At 48.1% G+C, this 25,215-nt stretch overlaps 1 protein-coding gene across 1 annotated transcript in view; it reads right to left on the bottom strand.

Moving 5' to 3' along the window:
* ELP2 (elongator acetyltransferase complex subunit 2) overlaps window positions 1-25,215 on the bottom strand; it is a 127,156-nt gene that overhangs the window by 90,351 nt on the left and 11,590 nt on the right. The window lies entirely within an intron of this gene.

Raw genomic sequence — 25,215 nt, 5'->3', positions numbered from 1 at the left:
GCCCGGCGGGGGCCGGGCGGGCGCCGCTGGCGGGGGGCGGGGTTACCACTGAAGCCGCGCCCTCAAAAGCGCTCGAGTCAGTAGCTGCCCGCCGAACTCTGCGTTGCGCAGGGCCCCGAGGGGGTGGAGTTTGGGGAGATTCGTTCTCATCGCGCTGCTAACGCTGCGCCGCCGTATGTAGTCCGCGGCGCCTGCTCGCTCAGTGTCCGCGCAGAGGGGCCCTGACCCGGCCGGGTCTAGTGGGGGGAAGTAGGGTCACTCCACATTTTTTCCTCCAGTTAAAAAGAAACTCGAAGCTGTGGTCGTGGGATGCGATGGGGGCCCAGGGTTTGGATTACTCGAGGGCTGGGTTATCCAGTTTCAGGCTGAAGCAAACACCAAATCGAAGGGCGCTGGAGTGAGGTAGAAGTAGCCTGCAGGTTGTTACCAGGGGCAGCCCCAGAGGGACAGCAGGGATGGCTTGATGGGTGAAACATAGGGTGGCCATCACAGAGGACAGTCCCATTGTCCTCTGTCCTCTATTGATACAAGACCAGATGCCTTTCTGACATAAAGGGGTAGGTTTTCATATCAATAGGGGACAGACGAGCAGAAAACCAGAATATTTTCTATGATGGCCACCCTACGCTGCAACATTAGGACCAGGGTGGGCAAAATGCGGCCTGTGGGCTGGATGCGGTCAGCCAGGCCATTCTTTCTGGCCTGCGGGGCCCCTAAAAAATTCAGAGAATTAATATTTAACTGCCCCTGGCTGCCTGTCATGTGGCCCTCTATGGCTTGCCAAAACTCAGTAAGCAGCCCTCCACCCAAAATAATTGCTCGCCCCTGATCAAGACCATTAAAAAGGAGAGAGAGCCCTTAGCAGCTGTGAGGTGAAGAGTTTGGAAGGGATCGGGGCGATGATAAGCCACAAAGTCAGTTGGCTTGCTCAGCACTGCTTGACCCTTGCAGGCAGTTGGCTTTCACGTTTTGGTGGAACAGGAATCAAAGGGGGAGTGGGGTACAAGTCCCTGGGGGCAGATCCTGCTCCATCCCAACTTTACAACCAACCGCCTGGGAGGGGCAGCAGCATTTCTAGTTAGGCAGCACTGAGAGTCTCTTGTCTTTGTGGCTCATGATTATCTCCTTGATTCCTGCCAATCTTTCTCCACTCCACAGATGTTAGCAACCCACTCCTGTTTAATGGTCTTGATGTTCCACTGTTGCGACTATCCTGTCTTCTGCCATTTTGGTGTCTGTTGGCCATTCCTGGTAATGTGTCATGTCTGTTGCACAGCCTGCAGGCTGCTTTTAGCTAGCTAAAAACCTTAAAGCAAGTATGATAATATTAACTCAGTTTATTGTCAGTCATTTCTACACCTATCGGGCACACTGTCAAGATGCTCAAGAAGGCTTGATTTTGTTTTATGAATGAATAAGGCATGTACATTTAACTATAATGCCTACTAGGCTAATGACACACTATCTTTGACTCTTCACTTTTTTTTTTTGCCTAGCATTGCATTTTTTTAAATGTTATAAGAAATCTAGCAAGTTAAGTGTACATTCCAAGTCATATTGGTTTTTGCTTTGATCTTAAATTGAATGATAAAGGAATAGGTCCCTAGCATATTAGAAAAGCATCTAGTTTCTCTTTAATTGGAGAAAAACACATGTTTTATGTGATGATCATCTGCACCCCCCTCTCTAGGTCTATTCATGAACATGAACGTACTTGGATGTGAAGGTACAGGGTAAGGTTCCATAACCTGCTGCCTATGTACACACCCACAGGCAAGGAAGAAGCATGTGTTCTAATGTTCATTTTATGCATTGCTTGTTAAATGTATAAAAAGGAAAACTAGTTCCCATGATAGCTTAAGTGAGACTCCTAAGAATTTTCTCATAGTATGATTTGTTCATGGACTAGAGAATATTTATGATAGAAATGGAGTAAGGCATCTGCTTGTTGAGTGACAAAAATATTTGTAAGCAGGATACTTAGCCTGCTGCCTTAAACAGGTGAGTCAGTTTAGCTCTCAGACCAGTTTATTTCATCATGGAAACAACCTTAAATCCACAAAATGAGACTAACCGAAATGTTCTCTCCTTTCCAGACCTTAGGAAGGGCAATTCTGGCAAGCTGTCTTCTTCTCTACATTCCTCTCCTGGGGTTCTAAACAGGCTTTGTAGATATCCACCTCATTAACCCGTCATCCATTCCAGCTGGATCCCCAGCCAGGCAGACTATTATCTGCCAGCTACCTGTAACTGGGTTCTGAGCCCCAGAGGCCATTCACCTCCTTACCATGTTAAAATGTGGTTAAGGTTACAAAATCAAGAATTCAGAAGTTAAAATATATCAGACTTGTATGTGCCCATGTGATCGTAATTTGTCCCCCATGTACATATGCATCAGCATACTACACACCTAAAATACCACTTGTTTTTACCCTGGGGTCCACACCTCATTTCTTTTACTAGATAAAAGGTGTTCTGTGAATGAAGTGGTTAATTTGCTGCATGCCACCCAAACCCAGCTTGGAATTAGTAAATTTCCTCAACAACATTACTAAGGTGCCTATTAGCGTAACACCTAAGTAACTTACAAAACAACTGAATCTGTCTTCATAAGTCTCCTGTTAAGCAAGGGAGTATTGTTGTACCCAGTTTATAGATGAAGGAGGACAGGACCAAACTGCCAATTGCCTGCTGCCTTTGGATGCCTCAATGACTAATGCATTGAGAAATCTAGGGTTTCATTTTTCAGAGATGCTGAGCATCCAGAACGACCCTTGACTTCACCTGTAGTGTTCAACACTTCTGAAAATTAGATTTTAGAGGTGAAAACCTATAGATTTTAGTGGCTATATACACAAATCTGGGTTTATGTGATTTGGAGAGGAAATCTGTAAAATAACCATGAATAGAAAGAATACAGTTCTCATAGGTCATACGCTGTCCTAGCCACAAATTGATCTTATTTTGCTCTTCTATGCTTGGAAGTGGGTCCTAAGATAATTTTTCTCATTGGTTGAACTCTGCTTCTCTTGCACTGTGGCACTGGGGGGATGAATGGCCATATCTTACAGAAGTCTCCTCTCCTTAGACATTTACTTTATATAGAGATTTACCATATTCAGTCTAAAGTATTTAAACTGGACACTTCAGGCTCATTTTCTTCTTTTAATTAAAAGTTGAATTATCTTTGTGAAAAATGCTGAATTGAGTTGGAAATGTGGTTTACATTTATTAATCCTTCTTGAAGGAAGCATACTTTAAAAATTGACAAATGTATTTCATTGCACAATGCATAAACATATTTAAGATTTTTCTGGAGGAAATAGAAAACAGAAAAAAATATTCAAAAATATAAACAGTTTGCTGTAGTAAAATTAGATGTCCAGACAATGAATGTAATTGTTTGCTGAAAGAAATTCTAGGAAATCTTGAGTCTATTAAAAAGAGAGGTCTCATGAAAACATGACCTAGAAAACTGCTTGGGAAAAAGAAACCCAGAAAAATAGGATGAAACAGCTTGTCACACAATCAAAATGATTAGTGCTTCTACTTCAAAAATATAATGCAGAAACAGAGACTTGATAAGAGACAGAATGATTCAATTTTAGAGGGTATAAAATGTGGAAAGAAGTGTTTTTTACATTGCAATGCATAGAAAGAGACAGAATACTAAAAAATGCAGTCTTGAACAATTCACATCATAAACTGTGTACACACCCCATATTCATATAAATTATTGTATGAACTAGATATAGTACTGTACCTTGCCACTGTCAAGCTAAAACAAAATAAAAGTAGTATTTGCCTGGCATTTACCCCCATCTGTGATGAATTTCAAATGCTGCTTTAATATCAATAATGTTGCTTTTGTCACAGATTTATCCTAAATAGTATGCTTAGTCACCAAGGGCAATTTTATTAAATCAATTTTAAAATGTAAAGCTGATTGATACACAGAACTCAGTAAGATTATCTTCAAAAGGGATAGAACAGGCACTGGGCCCGATCCAAATGTTGGAGCAGTCAGCCAAAACACTGCCATTGATATAAATGGAGTTTGGATCAAGCTGTCGTTGCTGACATTGGATCTTTGCTGGCAGTATTCTCTCCCATGTGATTGTTTGCTGTCTCTATCCTCTGTCACTTTTGTGCATACAAAACTCAATAAATAAGCCATTCAGGGGAACAAGTGGCCAGCTATCAGATCAGGAGCTCTCTCAAATATCAGTTAAGAGCAAACACAAAATACGTTGAATATTACAATGGAAAATCCCAGTTCCTTATGCTAAGGGCACAAAGACAATCTGTATGTGTGTTTTGGGGGTTTTAGTTTGCATAAATATATATTAGAGTCCATACCACTTTTGTAAGACATTTTTTCTTATATATATAACAATTTCCTAAATTGTCGAGAACGTCTTCACTTGTATAGCAATCAACATTTCAAAAATTATATTTAACTTTTTATTCTGGTCTTTTTCCAGGCTGAAAATTGTGCAAGTTGGTATGCAGAGTTTCAGAACTAGGCAGTACTTTGTCATATCTGGAGAGTTAGCCACTTTTCCTCTAATCAGAAAAATCTGGCAGGTGGGGCGTGACTGACCATATCTGCCCTGAAATAGGGAGGTCTACAATGATTATTTGTAGGGACCTACTCAAATCACAGTTTCACAGATTTTGCAGCAATCGCGAAATCAGATAATGCCTGTGAAATCCAAGGGTGGGGGAACTTACTGAAACTAAAAATGCCCTCATGGCTGCTGCAGCCCAGTTGCACAGTCCGCTAGGGGAAAAGGGGGAACGGGGTTGCCAGCGTGGAGGGGAGCCCAAAATGACTGCTGCACCTGCCCCTCGCCACCGATTGACTGGGAGGGCTGCCTGTCACGCGGCTCCAATTCTCTCCGCCAATTGGCAGTGAGGGGCAGGGCTGCATGACAGACAGCCCTCTCGGACAGTTGGGGTAAGGGGTGGGGTCATATGACAGCCCTCACAACCAACAGCAGTGAGGAAATGGGCCACCAGGGCCCATCAGCCAATCAGAGGTGGGAGGGGGGCTGCCACGATTAGCCCATGAAAATGGCAGCCAGCCCCACAATCTGCCCGTGAAATTGGTCCGCTGCCTTCTCCATTTGAGTAGACCCCTAGTTATTTGGGAGATGGCTACAAGAAAAGTTTTGACTTCACCATGAGGAACAAGGCAACTGATGTGAAACTACTGTAAAAATTAAACTAAAGGGTCATTCAGAATATTTATTACTGTATAACAATTCTAGAACAACCAAACCTGGATGCTGAGATCAATCTGTAACACGTGGAAGATGAATGAATGACACTGTCTCTCCAAGAGACCTCTGAAATTTTAGTTTATCATGCGATTTAGACATCAATTATGGTTCTTGACTGAATTGGCATATTACAACTCTCTCCCTAATGTATGTTTCAATAATATTTAACGTATGTCAGTCGACGCTTACTGAAACAACAAGAATGTATATATTCTACTGGTCTAAAAAAACTGAAAATTCAACAGATCCTTTTCTGAGTCAGCTGGATGAGATGGCTGCTGCCACCACGTTGTTTGTTCTAGGTTTGTGCATTCTATGCATTACTTCCATTTCCATATTTTTGTTTCCTTATAGTTTTACACTTTCATTTCCCTACCTCTATTTGTTGTCCTTGCTGCAGTAAGTATGAGACAGGGGCGTGTTGGCTAGCGATTCATCATTACTGTGTAACTTAGGAATTGAAAAATCATGAGGAAAGCTTCTAAAAACTGAGACTTAAAAATAATGAGATTTTTTTTTTTGTTAAATGACAAACGTTTGGTTCTTTTTCTTTTCTTTCTTTCTGGTTTATGACGCTGAGGATGCACTTACCTCCACATTTTCAAGCTCTTATCTACAAGTGTGAGGGCTCAAAGGTTACTTTTTTAAAAAATTAAATCATGCAACCCCCTGACTCTAATACCTGAGGCTAGAGGGAAAAACACTAAGTATTGTGAGAGTCTCAAAAACACAAGAGTCGGCAGCACTGGCGACTGGCTCCCATTTCCTCACCCTGACAATACAGTATGGGTTACGTTCCTGTCACACAGTTGACAAGTAACAGTAGCCATCCTCACTATCAACATGACAGCTGTCTGATGCAGTTACTGACACAGTCTGGGTGAAATCAATTGATCTAAACAATGATGTTCCACTAATCAAGCTAATCCCTAATCCAGCTATTCTTTCTTCTGCAATTCTGCTATTAACTGCTCCTCCTAATGTAGCTCCCATTTCACAGCCCCATGGACTGTACTTAATTTTGCTAAAAACATCAGCTCAGGTGTGGAATCATTGATTTGGGCAAACAGTTCAGGTGTGGAAATAGATTTCAGTGAAGCACTGGATGCACTGTCAAGATACTCAAGAAAGCTAGCTTTTGTCTTGTGAATCTGAAAGAGATCTACATCTGATTCTAATGATAACAGACCTAAAGAAACAACTTCTTTTGATTATTTTCCCCCCATTTGTTGTGTTTTTATACATAATATATGCTATACCAAATGAGTACACATTCTAGTAAAATTCTATTAATTTTTCCTTTGATCTTAAACTGAATAATATAGCCTTAGGATTCTAGCATATTAGGAAAGTTTCTAGTTTTGTTTTGCCTGGAGAAAAATGTGCATTGTTTTTATATATGACGATACACCACACCATCTGCACCTTCCTTTTCAAAATCCTAGCTCCACCCATGAGTACATAGGCAGTGAGTTCTCTGGCATATCAGCATGGCTCTAGAACCTGGGAGTAAATGACAACAATGCTCTTCTCCTGCTGCCCTTCTCCTCTGCCAGTGGTAGCGCTGGCAACTGGCTCCCATTTCCTCACCCTGACCACACAATATGAGTTATGTTCCTGTCACACAGTTGATAACTAACAGTAGCCATCCTCACTACCAACCTGACAGCTGTCTGATGCAGTTACTGACACACCGATACCAGCAGGCAGTCCCAAATCACCGACGCCAATACTGTGCCTTGTGGGCAGTCCCTGCTCACCGCCATGGTGCCTCCCCAGTCTCGGGAGGCACCAGTCGCTCATGGTCAGTAGTGTTTGTTTATGACAAACAATAGCAATCTAGCACATGAAGAGTATAAACAAGGAGGGGAGAGCAAGAGTTTCTCCATCCTAGAAATGAAGAATGAAAGGTGTAGCGATCACCAGGGATCCAGGTTTTCAGTTTCCCATGGAAAAAAATGAGAAAAACATTGATTTCCCTTTTTAGCTAAGAAAAATGCGAATTTCTCATTTTGATGGAGAAACATGCAGATTTTGCACTTCTGCAAAGAGCTCTCTGCAGGCTGGCAGAGTTCCAGCCTGCAAGAGGCTGGGGGGAGTGGGAGGAGGGCAGTCATGCAGGGGGTGCCATGTGCATGTATATACACATGGCTGCCAGGCAGTCTGGAGCATTGGCAATGAGTAGGGGGTGTACGCGGACCCCCTGAGCACGGCAGTGCACCCCCTATGAAAAGGCACCGCCTACAGTGTTGGCAGGTGGTTGGGCGGTCACCGCTATCCACCACCACCAGCCCCCGCCGCCGACACCGCCAGCAGCATCTGCAGGCAGTCAGTGATTGCCACTGGCTGCTGCCAATAGTGTCTGCAGGTGGTCGCTGACCACTGGTCAGCACTCACCCCTGCCCCGCCACCAACAGTGCTGGTGGCATTTGTGGGAGTTCCCCGCTTACCACCACCGTGCCCCCCCCCCAGCCACCAGGGGCATGCATCATTCATGGTCTGAGAGCAGTTGCGGGGGGGTGAGGCCCTCATAGGGAGTGGGGGAGTAAGTTGGTCAGGGAAGGGCCTGGGGCTGGGTCTAGGACTGCTGCCCGGCTGAGTGGTGAATGGGTCTTGGGACCTAAGGCTGGAATGTGCAGCTGCTGGGCCCTGCGGGGGAGTGAGGCCATGGGCAGCTCCTCCAACGGATACGGGGGGTGGGAGGGGAGGGCTGGCTCCCCACTACTGCATGTACTCCCAGGGGGTGGGGCAGAGGGACCCATGCCCCCTAGGTCTGTCCGCAGGGCAGGGGCAGGATGCCCACTGCAGGCTCAGGTTCCCCACTCTGCTGCCCTCCCCCAGGGCCTCTGTGGCCCAGCAGGCGGGACCCAGCACATCAGGGCTGAGTGGGGAAGCTTCTTGCTGCTGCAAGCCCCATGTTGCTCTGGTAAGGTGTCCCCTTGGCACCTGGCAGCAGTGGGGGCAGCAGCTATGGGGTAGGCAGTGAGTGCATTACCAGGGCAGTGCAGGGCCTCCACTGGCAAGGAGCTTCCCAGCCCAGCCCCACTCTGCCCTGCTGCTCCTCATCCCGCCCACTGGGCTGCGGAGGCCCCCGGGGGAAGGCAGCAGGGAAGGGAGCCCAAGGCATCCTGCCCCCTCCCCATGGGCAGATATGGGGGGGCACAGTCTCACCAGGGGTCCAGAAATTTGGCCCAAGGGGAGTGGTGGCTATTAATATGGCCACCCTCCCCCCTGCCAAATCCCAATACCCCAATCCCTGCATGGATAGAGCCAAACTACACCCCCTTCCCTCCCATTGGTGCTGGGCCATGCCCCATTTTCCCATTGGGCAGAGTTGGAGCCTGGCCACACCCCTCCCCTGAAGGGCCAAGCCATGCCCCCTTCTCTGTGGGGCTGGGATGGGGCCTGGCCATGCTCCCTTCCCTCTCCATGGCACTGGGTCAAGTTCCTTTCCCCTGCAGGGCTGCATAGGGACTGGCCACCCCAACCTCCCTCTACACAGCCAGGTGGTGCCTACTATGCTTGCCTGGGCACCAGATCAGGAATAATGGATGGATCTGGCCCACAGATAGACCAGACACTGTCAATCTGGCCTGCCGGGTAAAAAGGTTGGGCACCAGTGGTCTATGTCATCAGGAGAAGGAATCTTGAGGGCGGGGACCTACTTTGGTGCCCTGGTCACCTCATGCTTTCAGGCAGTTTTCATCTGGACACTGTACCCTTAGATGCCTTGGGGGAGTTGTAGCCACTTTCAGAGATTCTTCGTTCAGTGACCACCTTCTGATCCCTAGTCTTAAGCCTTTGACATGTACTCCCTTGCCTCTTTTTCCTTTCCATTGTCCCAAGTACTTAGCTTTAAGCCTGAACCTATGGCCATCCCTTGAAAGGAAAGGCTTCTAGCTTTGAGAGGACCTAAAGCCCCTCCATCCTGCTTACTTTAGGGTTACAAATACTAAAAACTAGATCTGTGGCCCCTCAGTAGTTGGGATGGCCTTTAGACTTCCCTCTCCATTTCTCTAATGTACAAGAGCAACCCTAAAAGCCCATCTGTGTCCTCTATTTGGTATTAAATAGTTGTCTCAGCTGAGTTCCAAGGCACCCCTGACTCAGCCAACGGACTTGACTCCAGTTCCCTGATAAGGAACCATCTATCTTTTGCTACACAACATGGGGTTTCCAGGCTGCAAGCGGTTCCTGGCTGTGCACACCTCACATCCTTGTCTTCTGTTCCTATCCTGGTTCCTAGTTTCCTAGAACACTTATTTATTCTACCTACAGTCTGCCTTCTACTCAAAATGGTGCAGTTCAATTAGTTTTGGCTTGGGGAGGGAGAGGGGGGGTTTCCCATTGTCTCTAAATCTCGTGTGTCCTGTTTACTTGTTCAGTTTTTCTCATTTTTTGCACTTCAAGTGGAAGGCATTGTTTATTTAAGCTTCTCTCCATCATTTTAGTCAACAAGTAAAAATCCAGAAATATCATACAAACAGGGTCCAGAGACTCGGATCATTTTGAATACGGTATTCAGTTCCAGGACTGTCAATACTAGCCTGATGTAAACAAACAGAATAAATTGAGAGAACAGAAACAGTAATAAAAAGATAGAGTAATTAATTTAGGTTTTATAGCTTAATTGAATGAAACCTGCATAGTTCAGCTAAAGGTAGGGCACGGTGGCACCTTATTAGAGACTTAGCTGGTTCAGAAAGGCATGAGCTTTCGTAAGCAACAACCTACTTCATCAAATACTATGAATGGAATGGCAGAAAAAAATGTTATATAGAAGGGAAAGGGAAGGGAAGGGGACACGGCTAAGAGAGCTAAAAATAAGTGGATCAGTTAGATAAACTGAGGTTAACAAGGCAGTCAAAACCTGGAGGGATGCCAGGGTAAACAGCTAGTTCAGGTTATGGGATAAGAATCCATATCTTGGTTGAGACCATGGTCAATAGAATCTAGTCTATGGATGATCTCTTGTTCTGTCATTTCATGTTCCAGTTGTTTTTTTAAAGGTTTTTTGGTTAAGGACAGCTACTCTGAAGTCAGTAATTAAATGTCCAGGAAATTATAGTGTTCCATCATGAAATTTTGTTTCCAGAACTGATGTCAAATTGATGTCCATTTTTTGTTTATGTTGGGATTGCCCCATCTGGCCATTATAGACAGCCGAAGGGTACAGTAGGCAGGTGATGATGTAGATGACATTGGTGGAAGAGCAGGTGAATGAACCCCAGATAATACGGTTTGTGTAGATGAGGGGGGCACCACTGACATCTGAGTCTGTAGCAAGGCCTAGTGATTTAGTGAAAATTGGAATTAGCTATTCTATTGCTGGAAAAGCATTATTTGAGGATGGGGGACTGCCCATATGCCTAGACAGGCCTGTTTCCCAAAGCTAGTTTGAGATAATCATCATTTTCCAGATGGGGTTGGAGGTTATTATTTATGTATCTAAGTTGTTTGAGCTGGAGGTTGTAAGTGACAACCAGAGGGATTCTGTTGCCCTCGTCATAGGGTGAGGATTAGCGGGTATAAATAGATAATCCCCAAATGAAGTGAATAAACTGTCCAGGCACAGCTGATCCACTTCATTGGGTGAAACACATTGCCCATTATCCAGCCCATTGATTCTGCAAGACAATGGGTAGAGGTGCATTCTGGGAAATCTCTGGGGCACATCTCTGTAAACAGGGAGAGCTGGCTCTGGTGCAGTCATGGAACTGAGACAGCCAACCAGCTAATTAATGGTCCCAATCCCAGGACTACACCAGACTGTCAAAGGGTGTTCAGGGAATCCCAAACTGAGGAACCCAGGCAGGTGCTCCTGGGGCTTCAGGGGCCAATCCTACATGCCACAGGAGCATGCCCAGGGCAGCTAGATAACACAGGCAGCTCCAGACTGACCACATTCTTTCACCATAAACCTAACAGATGTCTACCTCAATAAGGCAACACAAATTAATATTACCCATGTCAGTTTGGGTATTTGTGGTGTGACAACAGGTATAGATGTCTGTTTGCTTAATCTTTGCCCAGCATAAACATTTTTATGGAGGCACAAAGGCAACACCTAATTCCACATGTGTCTGCCTCTGTTGATATGAGTGGTTTTAGTTTGCATGGTAAGTGTAGGAAACCCTGTTGTAGATCTCAGAGATATGTAGCCCGGTCAATGGAAGTGGAGCAGATATGGTTGTCACAAAGAGCTTTTATGTGATTAATCTAATGCTATGCTCCGGATGAAAGCTGGTAGTGTATAGATAGCTGTAACAATCAGTTAGTTTCTGTCAGACTCCATAGAGGCATTCAGCCCAGTGGTTAAAACTTGGGGGTGTTACCAGAGTCTGTAGTCAGGGGGCAAACTGAAGTCAAGCTAGAGCTCACATGTTGAGCCAGGGGGTTACCAGAAGCAGAAGTCAGGAAGCAAACTGAAGTCAAACCAGACTTCCAAAGTTCAGGGACTGGGTGCACAGAAACAGGCACCAAGGAAGTCACATGGGCAAGAGCAACTCACAGACTGAAGCCAGTTTGTTGCACAGCAGGGGTCAGATGCTGCAAAAGCTGCTTAAAAGAAGCCCTAGAACCAAGCAGCAGGATGAGGCTCAGCTGACCCTGCTCAGGGAGGTGAGTGTTGCCGACCTAGTTGCCCTGCTGAAGTGCATAGGCCTTACAGCTTCTGATGCAACGGGGTGGTGACATAGGGGTGTCCAAGAACTTAATTTGCTGAGTCAAGCATTCAAGGGTCAGTTTGATGGACAGATGGAATTTAAGTGCTGATGGAACTTCTCTAGAGCTTTCTTCCTGTGTCCACATGATGAAGGTTTTGATGTACCTCACATACTCAAAGTGGATAAGAAGGCAGCTGTAGAGGAAATGGATTTCAAGATCTATCATAAATGTGTTGGCATATTGGAGGGCCATGGGATCATTTGCACTGTTCATTTGTAAGTACAAGGAGCTTTCAAATCCAAAATAGTTGTGTGTGAGGATAAAGTAGGAGAGTTTGATGGAAACAGAAGCAGTGCCATCATCAGGGGTAATGTTCCTTATAGCTTGTAATCAATCTGTAACTGGGGCCCTTGTTACTGGGAGCAGAGTCAGGCAGCAAAGCTAAAGAGCTGTAGGACTCCACATTGTAAACAGCAGGCTACAGGGGCAGAGCTCCAGGTAGCTACAGGATTCAAATTACACTTTGACTCTTGGTGAAGTCGGAGGTGGTGGCAGCGGACAGAAGCCACAGGGCAGCCCGTGTGCGGCTCCAAGTGGCTGCAGCAAAAAGTGTGTAGCAGCGATGTGGGGGAGGGGCCACTTTTCCCCCACACTAAACAGTAGTTTCTGCCCAGTTGCTGGGGGACTCTCGTCTCTTATGTCCCCCTTCCTCCCTAATTTGAATCCTGGGTAACTAATTAGGTAATGATTGCAGCAGAACAGAAGGAGATGCTGATGAGGTCAATGGAAGAGCCCTGTACCAGGCTGAGAGAATCACAGGTCAGATGACTGTAAAGGGGTGGAGCTTAAGGTCATAAGCCTAGTTCCTAGGCTGAGCAACAGCCTGACCAAGTTAGGTCCAGGGAAGAAACTCTTAAGGGATGGTGAGAGAGAAAGTCCCATGGGAGGATAGTTTGGCTATTTTGCTGATGCTTTTTTTTGTGTTGGTGTGAGACATAGGATGGCTTTAGAGATGGGCAGCCACTGAAAATGCCCAGGGGGGAAGGCCTAAATAGCATTACAGTATTGAGAGCTCTCAGTCCTGTGCATGGCGGGGAAAAGGTTACAGGGCCCCAGTCCAGGTGAGTGTGGGGCAAACAGCCCACGTAGAGAAACAGAGAAGCCTGATGATGAGCCAGACAGAGTGAAGCACCTAAAGCAGGGGTGGGCAAAATGCGGCCCAGGGGCTGGATGCGGCCCACCAGGCCATTCTATCTAGCCCGCAAGGCACCTAAAAAATGTAGAAAATTAATATTAATCTGCCCTGGTCTTCCTGTCTTGTGGCCCTCGATGGCTTGCTAAAACTCAGTAAGCAGCCCTCTGCCCAAAATAAGTGCCCGCCCCTGACCTAAAGGGTCACTTTGGTGAGCTGAGGACAGGGTCTCAAATTTTTAACAACATCAAAAGGCATGGCAGGAGAGAGCAAAGGAGATAACCCTGATAAGCTAAGTGTAGAACGAGTCTAGTGTGGCCATTAGAGGGTTCCACAACTACCTTCAGAGGAAGGACCCCCATTACACCATCCTCCTGTGGGATGCTGGTGTACAAGGATATGATGTCCATGCTTGGTAATACAGAGTTTGCCAAGATGTTGTAAATGGAGTCTAGTTTTCTGAGGAAATCTGTGGTGTCTATCAAACAGCTGGCAACTCCAGTGGCACACAGAAATAGGATAGAGTCAATGTAGCCAGATATTCCTTCCATGGTGGTGCCAATGCCAGAACATAGGGTGTCCTGGGTTGCCAGTTTTGTAGGTCTTGGGTAATAAGGAAGAGGTGCCTGGCTTGAATTCCCAGGAAGTGGGGTATTCCCAGAGGTAGAGTCTTTACAAGGTTGTGTAGTTCCATCTGGTATTGTTTCATAGGGTCTTTGGTCTGAAGTTTGTAAAATTCAGTGTTGAAAAATTGTCTTTCAGTTTCCTACATGTATGGCTGAATGACAGCTAAGGGAAAAGCCAAGAGGTATAAGGAAAAAGATTTAGGCTCCCAAGTACCTTTGGGGATCTATCTTGCAGCTAAATATTTTTGAGGATGTAGGGCCCAGATCCCAAGATTTTTATCTTACTCTAGAGGTGAGAGATGTAATTAAAATGAAATAAAAAAAATGAAAAGTTAGTTGGTGCATCAGGAAATTACCCAAAAATTAAGTAGATGAGAAATTAAGTGTCCTGTGGAGGAAGTCTCATAATTTAGAACCAGACTAGGTAATCAAAAGATCCATCCAGAATAACTGGAGTCTGTTTCAGGCATATGAATCATAAATCTCACATGCTAGACATGCATTGTAGTGAGTTATTTTGTGACATTTTTCTTTTCATTTACAGTTGCAAAAATAACTACTATGGCATTTTACAAAAATATGCCAGGAGCAGAGATGTCTAGAAAATGAGGACAAAATAAATCTAGTGTGCTAGCTATAGCCATTGGGCATTTTGCAAATAAGCTTGCTTAAAAAGACCTGGGCAAAAGAAGTAAATGCCAATAAAAACTGACGCACACATTGAAGTAAAAACATGAAATTGATAAATGTATTATTGTCTATAAAAAATACTAATACTCTGGATGGAAATGTTTAACTTATGCCATCCTTGTTTTTAGCCTGTCTTAGCATTTAACAAACAGCATAGTTGAACCCAAACTACGTTAGAGGTATCTTTTAACATTATTTTGAATGTATGGAAATGTGACATTCCACTGGAAATATTCAGTAGCCAAACTGCTTTTGTGAAATGAGAAAATGCAGCCCCAGACCTTTTACTTCTCTCATTTAAAAAAATTATCTCCTATTCCAGGGGCAGCTCTGAGGGGATGCAGTGGTGCAGTCTCATCCTTCTTTGGCTGTGTGAAGCATGTGCAGTGACCCACGAGCCATACCACAAGCAATGAGCTCTTCTTGGAGTTCACCAGCTGATCAACACAGGTTCTAGCTAGACAGCCTGTTTTCACACAGCTCCAAACCGGAAGGGGTAAGTGCCTCATCCCTGCCTTTTCCCCGCTCCTCCTGTCACCCCTGTCTGCTGCTGAATTCAGGAGGGGATGGGAAGGGGAACAGGGTGAATGGTGGCAGCCCATAGGCAGTGAAAGCAGAGGAGCTAACAGGGCTTATCCCCCTGCAAATGCAGGGCAGCAGTAGGGCCGCAAGGCAGCCCAGCCACAGGCTTCTGTCAGCTGCAGCAGGGTTGGAAAGGGACACGCACACAGCGGTGGGGGGGTGAAGGGGAGGAGAAGTGGGGCTAGGGCTGGGGTAGGCACTGCACAGCCAGGGCACAGCACAGGACTGAGCTACAAGTGGGTCATCCAGGGGGGCACGGCTCCTACTGCTATGTGGAAGACATGGGAAGGGCAGACACCCCCACATCTGCGCAGAGCGGGCTGGGGCCAGGGCAGTGCTGGGCTCTTCCTGGCCAGGACGGGGGCTAGGGGGGGCTGGGCCAAGCTATGCTCAGGGTGGGCAGCAGCAGCACTGGGAGGGGGGATTGCAGAGGTGGGGGCTGCAGCCACCCCAAAATTCGCCATAGCTCCCCCCAACCCCCCCCTCCCAGTGCCACTGCCACCCGCCCTGAGCACAGCCTGGCCCAACCCCCCGCCAGGACGAGCCTGGCCCCAGTCTGCAGCCTGCCTTCACCCCACGCACAGATCCCAGGCACACAGCCTCCATGCCTTCCTGGGGATGCATGCAGCGGCAGGAGCCGCCACCCCCTCCCTGCACCAGGCACCCCCGAGACAAGCCATTCACTGTTCCGTCCTGTGCCCCACCCTAGCTGTGCAGGGCCTGCCCCTGCCCCACTCCCTCCCTCACCGCCGTGGGGGTAGAGAGGCAGATTGAGGCCCAGCTTTGAGGGAGAGAGCAGGGCACAGGTAGAAGCAGGGGCTGGGATGAAATTGTTTAACCAGAATCTTCAAAAATTGAATTTTTTTTTCCTATTAAGTACAGAGAAAAAACATAACTAGAGCTAAGGAATTCTTTCTATAACATTTGAGAGACAATAGTTAATAGCTCTGTCATTAAGCCCAACTTTAAAAAAAAAAACAGACTTAAAATTAATCCAGGAAAGCCTTCATTACCATAGAGACATGAACGGTGTATGCCCCCAGCAGCTGGGGTGGCACGGCTGCACTGGTGGCGGAAGCCCGGCACTTCTGCAGACACCACCAGCGCTGTTGGCAGCAGGAGGGAGGAGTTGAGGGGTGGTGAGTGCCAACCAGGGGTTGGCAACCACCCACAGGTGCTGCCGACAATGGTGGCCAGCGGCAATCGCAGACGCCACTGGCGGTGTCAGCAGTGCGGTGACAAGTGGCAGCCACCCACAGGCAATGCCAACAGTATTGGTGGTGCCTTTTTGTAGGGGGGTGCACTTCCACACTCAGGGGGTGCACGTGTACCCCCTACGCATCACCCCTGCATAGAGCCAAGATTGGGAAAAGAGGAGATTCAGAGTTAAGATGGCCCTTCCAATGCAATATAGCTACTCATACTTCACTCTGAGAACAGCAAAGTACTTAGCCTTACCTGCTCAGTACCTATATGATTTCCTGTAACCTGATGGCTGACCAGCTTTCCTGCCCCTGTAGAGATCAGGATGAAAACTTGGACCATCAGCATTGAAAGCTGTCCTTCTCCTTGCTAACAACACACCATCTTTACTAGTGAAAACCAATGAACAATGACCTGACCTCTCCATTTGGGTTTGATTGACTGAACTCTTGCTATCTACCTGGCTGCTTGATTCTGCTTAATAATTTATTAGCAATTGATTCTCTGCTGTTGACATGGCAGTGGATCTCTTTACATTTTCCATATAACTTGTTATTTCAAACCTTGCTTACTTTCTGCTTAATTAATAGCTTTGCTTCTGCTTAATTCACTGCTCAGTTGATTTTCTGTGTATTGAATTTGATTAATTCTTCTCTATAATGTTTCACTTTAATTATTTCCCTTCTAAGTGAAATATCTTTTCTTTAAGTTTTGATTGATTGGTTTTATTTCCTTACATCCAGCTAACAGTAGCCCTGGAATTTCTCCTCTGGCTGCCATGTCTCCATAGCTCTGCCATTCTGTTGTCTCTTCTCCTTCCAATATTCGGCTCCTCTAATCTTCATCTATTCTTCTTCTTTCTCTTCTCCCTCCTCCCAATTAATATCTTTCCACATACTGCCTTCAGCCCCTTCTGCTTTATTATCTTTACATCAAACATCAGCTACTCTGACATTGGCCCTCCTCTTTTTCGGTTTCCTTCCATTTATTCTTAATGCCTTAGTCAATGCCCTATCTGATGCATTATTCACCTATCTTCTTGCCCTTGCTGTGATACCCAAAGTGTGTGGGGGAAGTGGGGGGTAGCCACCCTGGAACCTGATGCCCATTGTGGTCTGCACCCGCCGGGCCTCGAACATCTTGTCCCGTGCTTCCTTAATTCGAGTGCTCACCGGTACTCGCTTTGCCATTGCAGGTGGTCTTATGGGAGGTCTTTACACGCTGTCCCAGGGGAGCTGGGGTTACAGGAGGACCCCAGGCCAAAGCAAAAAGAAAGCCCCACTTACCCTCTGCAGAGCTTGAAAAGCAGGAAGGAGCGTGCGCGGTGAAACCACCACCGAGACTTATCAGCCACGCTTATATCCAGCTGGGGCCAGGCAGCGTGGGCTGGAGACGCCACCTGGCAGAAATAAAAAGCTGCCCTGAGGGTGCAGCGGGGCAGCAGATGAGCAGAGTTTCAAGGAGGACGCCCACACCCCGAGGGGCTGAGCTGCTGCATTGGGGAGCGTGGGAAGCCGGGGGCGGAGCCAGGAGAAGCTCCAACAGCAGAACCTGCAGCAAAGCCGGTAGCAACGCCGGCGGCGGAGCCGACAGAAGCTCCGACATCAGAGCCTGCAGTCAAGCCGGCAGCAACGCCAGTGGAGGAGCCGACGGCAGAGCCGACAGAAGCCCTGACAGCAGAGCCTGCAGCAAAGCCGGTATTGATGCCAGTGGAGGAGCTGGCAGCGACGCCGACAGCAGAGCCTGCAATAAAGCCGGCAGCAATGCCGGTGGAGGAGCTGGCAGCGACGCCTAGAGCAGGGCTTGCAGCAAAGCCAGTAGCAAAGCCGGCAGAAATGTCGGCAGAGGCTCCAGTGGCAGCACCTGCAGCAGAGCCGGCAGCGGCACTGGCAGAGGGGCCAGTTACAGAATCAGCAAAAGCAGCATCAGGCAAGCCGACGCAGGGATCAACATGCAAGCCAGCAGTGAAGCCTTGGAGAGGAGGTAACAGGGTCATGGCCAACAGGAACCCCATCGGGTATCGCCGCGGAGGGCAGCAGAAGACCCCAAGGAGGGACGGAACAAGCGGTGGTTGGGTCCCACTACAGCCCTAGGATAAAAGACTGGGACTCAATACCCGAGTGGGGCTAGCAACCAGGGCTGGGTACCTAGGAACAGGGGGATCCACAGGGCCCATAGGCTAAGGGCACCCTTCGTGGCCTCTTGGCCCACTGGCCTTATTGCTTCGGCTATCACGGTGGTGGGAATTGCACGTTAAATCACAGGGTGGTTAGGATAGGGTGCTAGGGATTCAGATTAGTGGGACCCAGGTCCAAGGACTTTGAAGTCCGCCCGTCGAGTCACGACCTGAAGACACTGGCGCGTGGCTGGCGGGCCGCGGGAAGAGGTCGGGTGGAACCAAGAACACCTAAGGGCCCGAAGACCGGCAACACAAGGTGGCGAGTGGCCGGGGTGTAGGGGAGGTCAGAGCCCCGTGAGTGCCCGCCGGGAGGCGTGATGACCCTGGAGGCTGCCTCGAAAGGGAACCTCTCTACTGAGGTACCATTCAAAGTCGTGGCAGGCGCGGCAAAGGGCGCACCTGACATCAGCCGGGATAGTCTTTGGGGTCCGCCCGCAAGCCCAGGACAGGCTCGATCAATAGTCTTGGCTAAGGCCATACGAGAGCACCTAGTAGAACAGAGGTGGGCACACACGCGCTGCAAGTTGCCCCTTTCTCACCTGCCACAACTTTGAATCTTTCACAGTGGGTGGGCCTTCGTGCGGCGTAGTTGCCCTCGTTGGAAGCCTGCTCCTTTGGTGTCTTCTGCGAGGCTCCTCCTCCCCTGTACCTCGCCCTATACCCAGCCCAGAGGATCCCGGTCGCTTTTGCGGCCGACCTTGTGCTCCCCTGAACACCCCAAACAATGAGCCCACTGCTCGCTCTCTTGCTTTTCCTGCTTCCGCTCAACCTCAACCCCTTCTGACACAGGGAAACAAAACACCCTTCTCTAATCAAAAGAAAAACTTAACGAATTTGGTGCTTAGGAAAGCGCCACCCTACCACTACTGGGCTTCCTTGTGGAGCACAGATATCCCCCCCTACCCATCAACTTGCTGACAGGGCCTTCTCTATGTGACCAGCTCTGTGGCCCCGCTTCACCTGCCCTGGTTTAGAGTTGCTCTCCCTCCAGCTTCCCGCTGTTGTGACCCTCTCTCTGGGTCTTCGAGATGTCTCTGCCCTCTCGCTGGGTCTTCCTGGAGCAGCTGCCCTCTCTTTGGGTCTTCCCAGCACAACCGCCCTCTCTCTGGGTCTTCGCCTCGCAGTTGCCCTCTCTCTGGGTCTTCCCAGAGCAGCTGCCCTCCCTCTGGGTCTTCCCCTCGTAGCTGCCCTCTCTCTGGGTCTTCCCAGCGCCATTCTCCTCCCTGCGCCCTAAATCCTCTTACCGGCTTGCCTCCTGCCTTGCCTGTGGCTGGAACTCCTGCTCCAGGTGCTGACTCGCCGCCGGGATCGTCTGCCCCTCCGCAGCCACTGCGTGTAGGCTCTCCTGGCATCCCATGCCCCTGGTTGACCCCACCGGTTGGGCTGTCTCTCGGCATCCGCACACCCCCGCCCCCTCTCACCATCGGCCCTCTTATTTCCGCCGGCTGGTGATTGGGGCTGATGTCATCCGCTGGCCGCAGCTGAATAAAGGCGCGGCTAATGATTCGTGCGGGCTTCCCCCGTTGTCCTCGCTCTTCCTCCCATCCTGCTGTGAGTAATTTTTCTTTTTTTACTTTCACTTTTCTTGTTTCACCCCCGGCTCCTAGCCCTAGGATTCCCTTTGTGGGCTTGGGAGTCTCCCCGGTTTGCCTGTCCCTGCGACATGGTCTACCCCACTTCTAGGTCATTACTGGTCCCACCTCACCTCCAGTGTCTTATCTGCTACTGTTTTGATATTGCTCTGTTGGTTGTTGGGGGAAGCAGTCTCTGGGCTCAGCTGTAACCTTGCAGGTCCTGGTCTGCCTGGTCAGATTAGCCCCATCTTGGGGCCTTTGCTGTCTCCCTGGTATTTCACCTTTAAGGGGGTGCTTACATAGGATTCAGAGAACTTGTCAGAGTTTCAGCCATCACAGCATTGACCCCTTTTTCTCTCTGACAGTGTTACACAAATTGCCAATTGCTCAAATTACGAGCAAGACTTTATAAAGGGGGATAAGGCAAAGTGCCGTGTTTATTGATTACATGAGTTAGACATAGAGGTTCGGACACACCATTCATACAAACACACACAAATCATCATAAATAACATTACACACAGGCATACACATACACAAAATAACCATTTCATCCACATATACACCAAATATAGTTACCAGCAATAGTTGCTCAATATCAGCCCACGGTGACCAATCTGGGCTTATTGAGTAGATGGTGATGATTTGAAGATAGCAGATTTGAAGATAACAGCTGGAGCGGGGTGAACAGATGCATCTGTGCTCCTATAAAACAGCAGTATAAAAAGAAACTCACCCAACTTGGCATTTTCAAAGTGTTCTTTTATAGGGATTGACATCCTTTGTTTCAGTGCTTTGGGGTTTTTCCATACCCAGCTTCTGTTTTTGTGGTTATTCTTCTTGTGTCTTCAGCTTATCTTAGCCTTGGAGTGTTTTTGTTGCCCGTCCAGCAGAATTTCTTCTGTTATCTCCTTTGTGCCTTCAAGCTTCAATGGGATTTTTCAGCTGTTTGTTAGTAAGTGGTTGGTAGCTTACATTTGGTGCCTTGTTGCTTACATAAACAGTTGAACCTTCTTCTCCCGTCCCTATGCCATTCTCTCACCATTCACCCTTTTACACACACACATAGATAAAGGCTATGCAAAGTTCATTCACTTATATCAAGCAGAAGGATAGAAAATGGAGTTTTCAAGTTGCTTACAGGACAAGACTAACATGGTTACATTTCACTATTATTACACTCTATGTTAACATCTGTTAGATTAGTCAGTTCATGCTATAACAGTATTCTCCACCTTGGTCTACTGTTCAAGATGTCGACCATGCAGCTTAGAGGGAACACTGCCCATCACTATGCTTGGCTTACATAGGGCCCTACTACCTAGGAGTGTGTGAAGTGGGCCCTATTCAATTCGGATTCGGCTCAAATCAGGGACAGTGATTCAATTTGTTGATTCAAATCCCTGTCCCTGATTCAAGTCAGTTGAATCTGAATCTGAAGATTCGATTCAGTCGAATTGAATCTGAAGATTTGATGGTGATTTGGAGAATCGGCGATTCGGACACAGACACAGCTTTAAATGTTTTTTCTACATATCTCTAGGTAGCAGGGGCTCGTGAATGCTGTGATGCATGGAGCATCCTACAGGAGGGCAGGGGGGCCCTCTGCATGCTCGGCAGCGAACCCGGAATCGGACTGGAAGTGCTTCCGGTCGACTTCCAAGTCTGCTATCGAGCACGCTGGGGAGCCCCCAGCACTCCTGTAGGATGCTCCATGCATCACAGCATTCACGAGCCCCTGCTACCTAGAGATATGTAGAAAAAACATTTAAAGCTGCGTCTATGTCCAAACCTCCAAATCTCTCTGAATTGATTCAGAGGGTTCTGATTCAATTCACAGAGATTAAAGGGTCCTCTGGTTAGATTCAGATTTGGAGAATCAGCCACTGAATTGGGCCAAATCTCCGCAGAATTGAATCAAGACTGAAGCTTCGCACAGCCCTACTACTACTCTTCTAGATCCATCAGATGATGCCCAGCTGCAGCCAGTCTGACATACTCAGATAGCTTATCAGACTGAGAAGGACTGACTGTTAGGATTCCTGGAACATTAAATGCTCTTCTCCCTCTTCCTTTCCAGTCTCTCTCCAAATAAGCTAATCTTCGTCAAAAAGAATATCAAGATCTCCTGCTTCTTACATCTCTCCTCCCTCCTTTTCTTTCTTTCTCCTCAATAATTTCTTCCTCCTCCTCCCCCCATACTGCCAACATTGAAGCCATCCAGTTCCACTTGTTCTCATAATCCCATTCCTTCTCACATCTTTAAATGTATTGTTCCTATTCTCACTGCCTACCTTGAATTGAACCTCCTTCTCAGGCTTTCACTGCAACTGACTTTGTCCTATCACAGTAGAAACAAATCCTGGTTTCAGTGTTCTCAAAATCCTCTCAATCCCACTGTCTCTACAAATACTGCTGCATAGTACAGGAGCAGGAAAAGTCCTACCCCCATTCTATCCAGCTCACCAGGCCTCTAAACATTTTAGAAAATTTATTTTTATCTGCCCCCGGCTGCCTGTCAAAATGACATGCAGCCAGTAGCAGCAGGACCCAGCTGGAGCCTGCAGCTAAGCAGCAAGACCAGCTCGGCTCCACCCCACCCCACTTCAGCCTCCAACCAGAAGCCTCTGTGGCTTCTGGTCTCATGACCCTGGAGTGGTTCCCCCACCTCCCTCTGTCCGAGTGGAAAGTAAGGTAAGATTGGATTGGGGAGGGGGGGGATAACCGCTGCGAACAGTCCAGCAGCTGGGAGCCCCGTGGAGCTACCCAGACCAGGCTAGAGCCATAGGGGGAAGCAGCGGGCAGTGTGGGGGTGGAGAGAAGCGGATATAGCGGGGGGAGCCACAAAGAGTGATAGGGGCTGCAAGGGGGCCGTGGGAAGCAGTGTGGGAACTGGTGGTAGCCATTGGGAGTGGCGGGGGCTGCAGGGAGTGGTGCAGGGAGTGGCAGGGGCTGCATAGATGAGCATGGGAAGTGGCAACAGCACAGCAAGTGGTGGGGGCCATGGGGAGCAGCACAGGAAGTGGTGGCGGCCGAGGGAAGTGGTGGGGGCCTCAGTGAGTGGTGGAGACTGCAGGGAGCGGTGCAGGAAGCAGTGGGGGCCACAGGGAGTGGTGCAGGAAGCAACAGGGGCCACTGGGAGCAGTGCAGCAATTGCCTGGGGCTGCAGGAGCCACAGAGAGTGGAGTGGCAAGTGGCACAGGAAGTGGAGGGGGCCATGTGGAGGGGCAGGAACCATGGGGAGCGGGACAGTGAGTGGCAGGGGCCAGGGGGAGTGGCAGACAAGCATGCAGGAGGGAATGCAGGGAAATGGCAGTGGTGGGCAGGAGCATGGAGCCCATGCAGGTACCCTGAGACCAGCAGGGACCCAGGGTGGGGCAGCAGGAGCGCAGAGCCTGGGTGTGGGGTCTGTCTGGCTGCATCGCGTGAGGCTTGCGTGCAGTCTGCTAGAGTTACGTGCAATGGAGCCAGCAGCCCGGCCCCGTATCTCTCTCTCCCACCTCACCCACCATAACCCCACACCCTTGCACAGCCCCCACCCCAACCACATAACCCACACCCACCCACCATACTTAAACCCAAGCCACACACACACACACACACACTGTATCCAACCACACCCACCACATACATCCCCTTACTGCTTACACAGAACATACAGTAGCACTGTATTTTGAACTATTATGCAGTCACCTGTAGATACACTTCATAAACAAATAAATCAGTACAAAAATATTTGTAAATAAAATAAGTTATAGTACATGTTTTATTTTTGTGTATATCATTTGGGGTTTTTTTCCAGTTTCAAGATTGCAGCACCCTTCCTCCCAAAAGGAGTACTTCCAGGGCAAGGTGAGGGAATTCCAGTGGCAAAGGTTAGGGGTTGGGGGCGGGACTTCTGGTCCCAATATGGCACCTGGGGGCAGGGCAACTGTCAAGAAGCGGGGCTACCCATGCAGCCCTCGACAGCTCCCCAAAACTTGGTAAGTGGACTTCTGCCCCTGACCCTCCCATAGTATCTGACAGAATAGGCTGTTGCCTACAAAAGCTTATGCCTTTCTGAAGGAGTTTCTGTCCAAAGGTGAATTTAAACATTACATGTACACCATTCTCAGTCTGTGGAAAGTTAAACAGTCTTAAGTTAGACAAGTGGCAATGCGTAGGGGGTGCACGGGGATGCATGTGCACCCCCTGAGAGCACTGCTGCACCCCCTGACAGGCCGCGCTCCCTGCTTAGATGACGGGCAGCAGGGGCAGGCACAAGCGCCGGATCCCACCCTTGCGAGCACCGGCTGGAGAGTAGAACCACCGGATGAAGCATCGCAGCCACTTCTGGGAGCACCATGGCTGCTTACCAGTCAGCACGATCAAACGCAGGGGGACCCCCTCCCCTGTGGTGGCCAGAACCAGAGGGGTTACTATCATGAGCAATAAATATATGCTCTTGGAGACATCCAGGCAATTGTCTAGCAGTTAAGATTAGCTAATGCAAAGCTTGCAAGTTTGCAACCCACAAGTGGATTTTGTCTGTCACAATTTAACCAAAGTGTTGACTCTAACTGTTTGCACTGATCATGGGACTGACTGAGCCCCCAAAATAAGCAAAACTAGAAGATTAGCTGATCTAACAGGTTTTTTAAAGGTCATCCATAACAAGATCTGACCACCTAATATAATTAACACATTCCAAGGAATCCAAGGAATAAGAAACCAAGGGGTTGAGCTTGGGCAGAGTAATGCTAATTTCAAACCTCAAAGTAATGTGGTGTAATTTGCTTATTGGGTGAACCCGAGTTTGGGCAGTAACCTTTCATGATAATTTCTAACACTTTTTAATCCCATACAGTAACAGCTATAGGGCAAGATTGTGAGTGGCTCTAAAGCCAACAGATTAGCATAAGATAAGGCATAAAGGAACGCGCATGTCAAGTAACCAGTTTGAAGGATGGGACAGGAGGATCATCGCTGTACCAAGCCTGGACCCCGGACTCCCAGTGTGAGCGAGAACCGGATCCTGACCAAGGGATCTTCCCGGTGACCCCTTGGACAGCATTGATCGGGAACACCTGACTTTGCTGGAACAACTTGGCACGCACCTGGCATAGAGGGACTGCCAATAAGTTGCCAACCCCATGTGGGAACTCTTTGTCATTCTGTCTATCTCTTATTATTATTCACTATTAGCTCTTTATTACTGTACTATCTGTTTGTTGCATTA

This window comes from Alligator sinensis, unplaced genomic scaffold, assembly GCF_000455745.1.
Source record: "Alligator sinensis unplaced genomic scaffold, ASM45574v1 scaffold386_1, whole genome shotgun sequence".
Taxonomy (NCBI): domain Eukaryota; kingdom Metazoa; phylum Chordata; order Crocodylia; family Alligatoridae; genus Alligator; species Alligator sinensis.
Note: the sequence above shows the minus strand (reverse complement) of the source record. Positions and strands in the feature narration are given on the sequence as shown.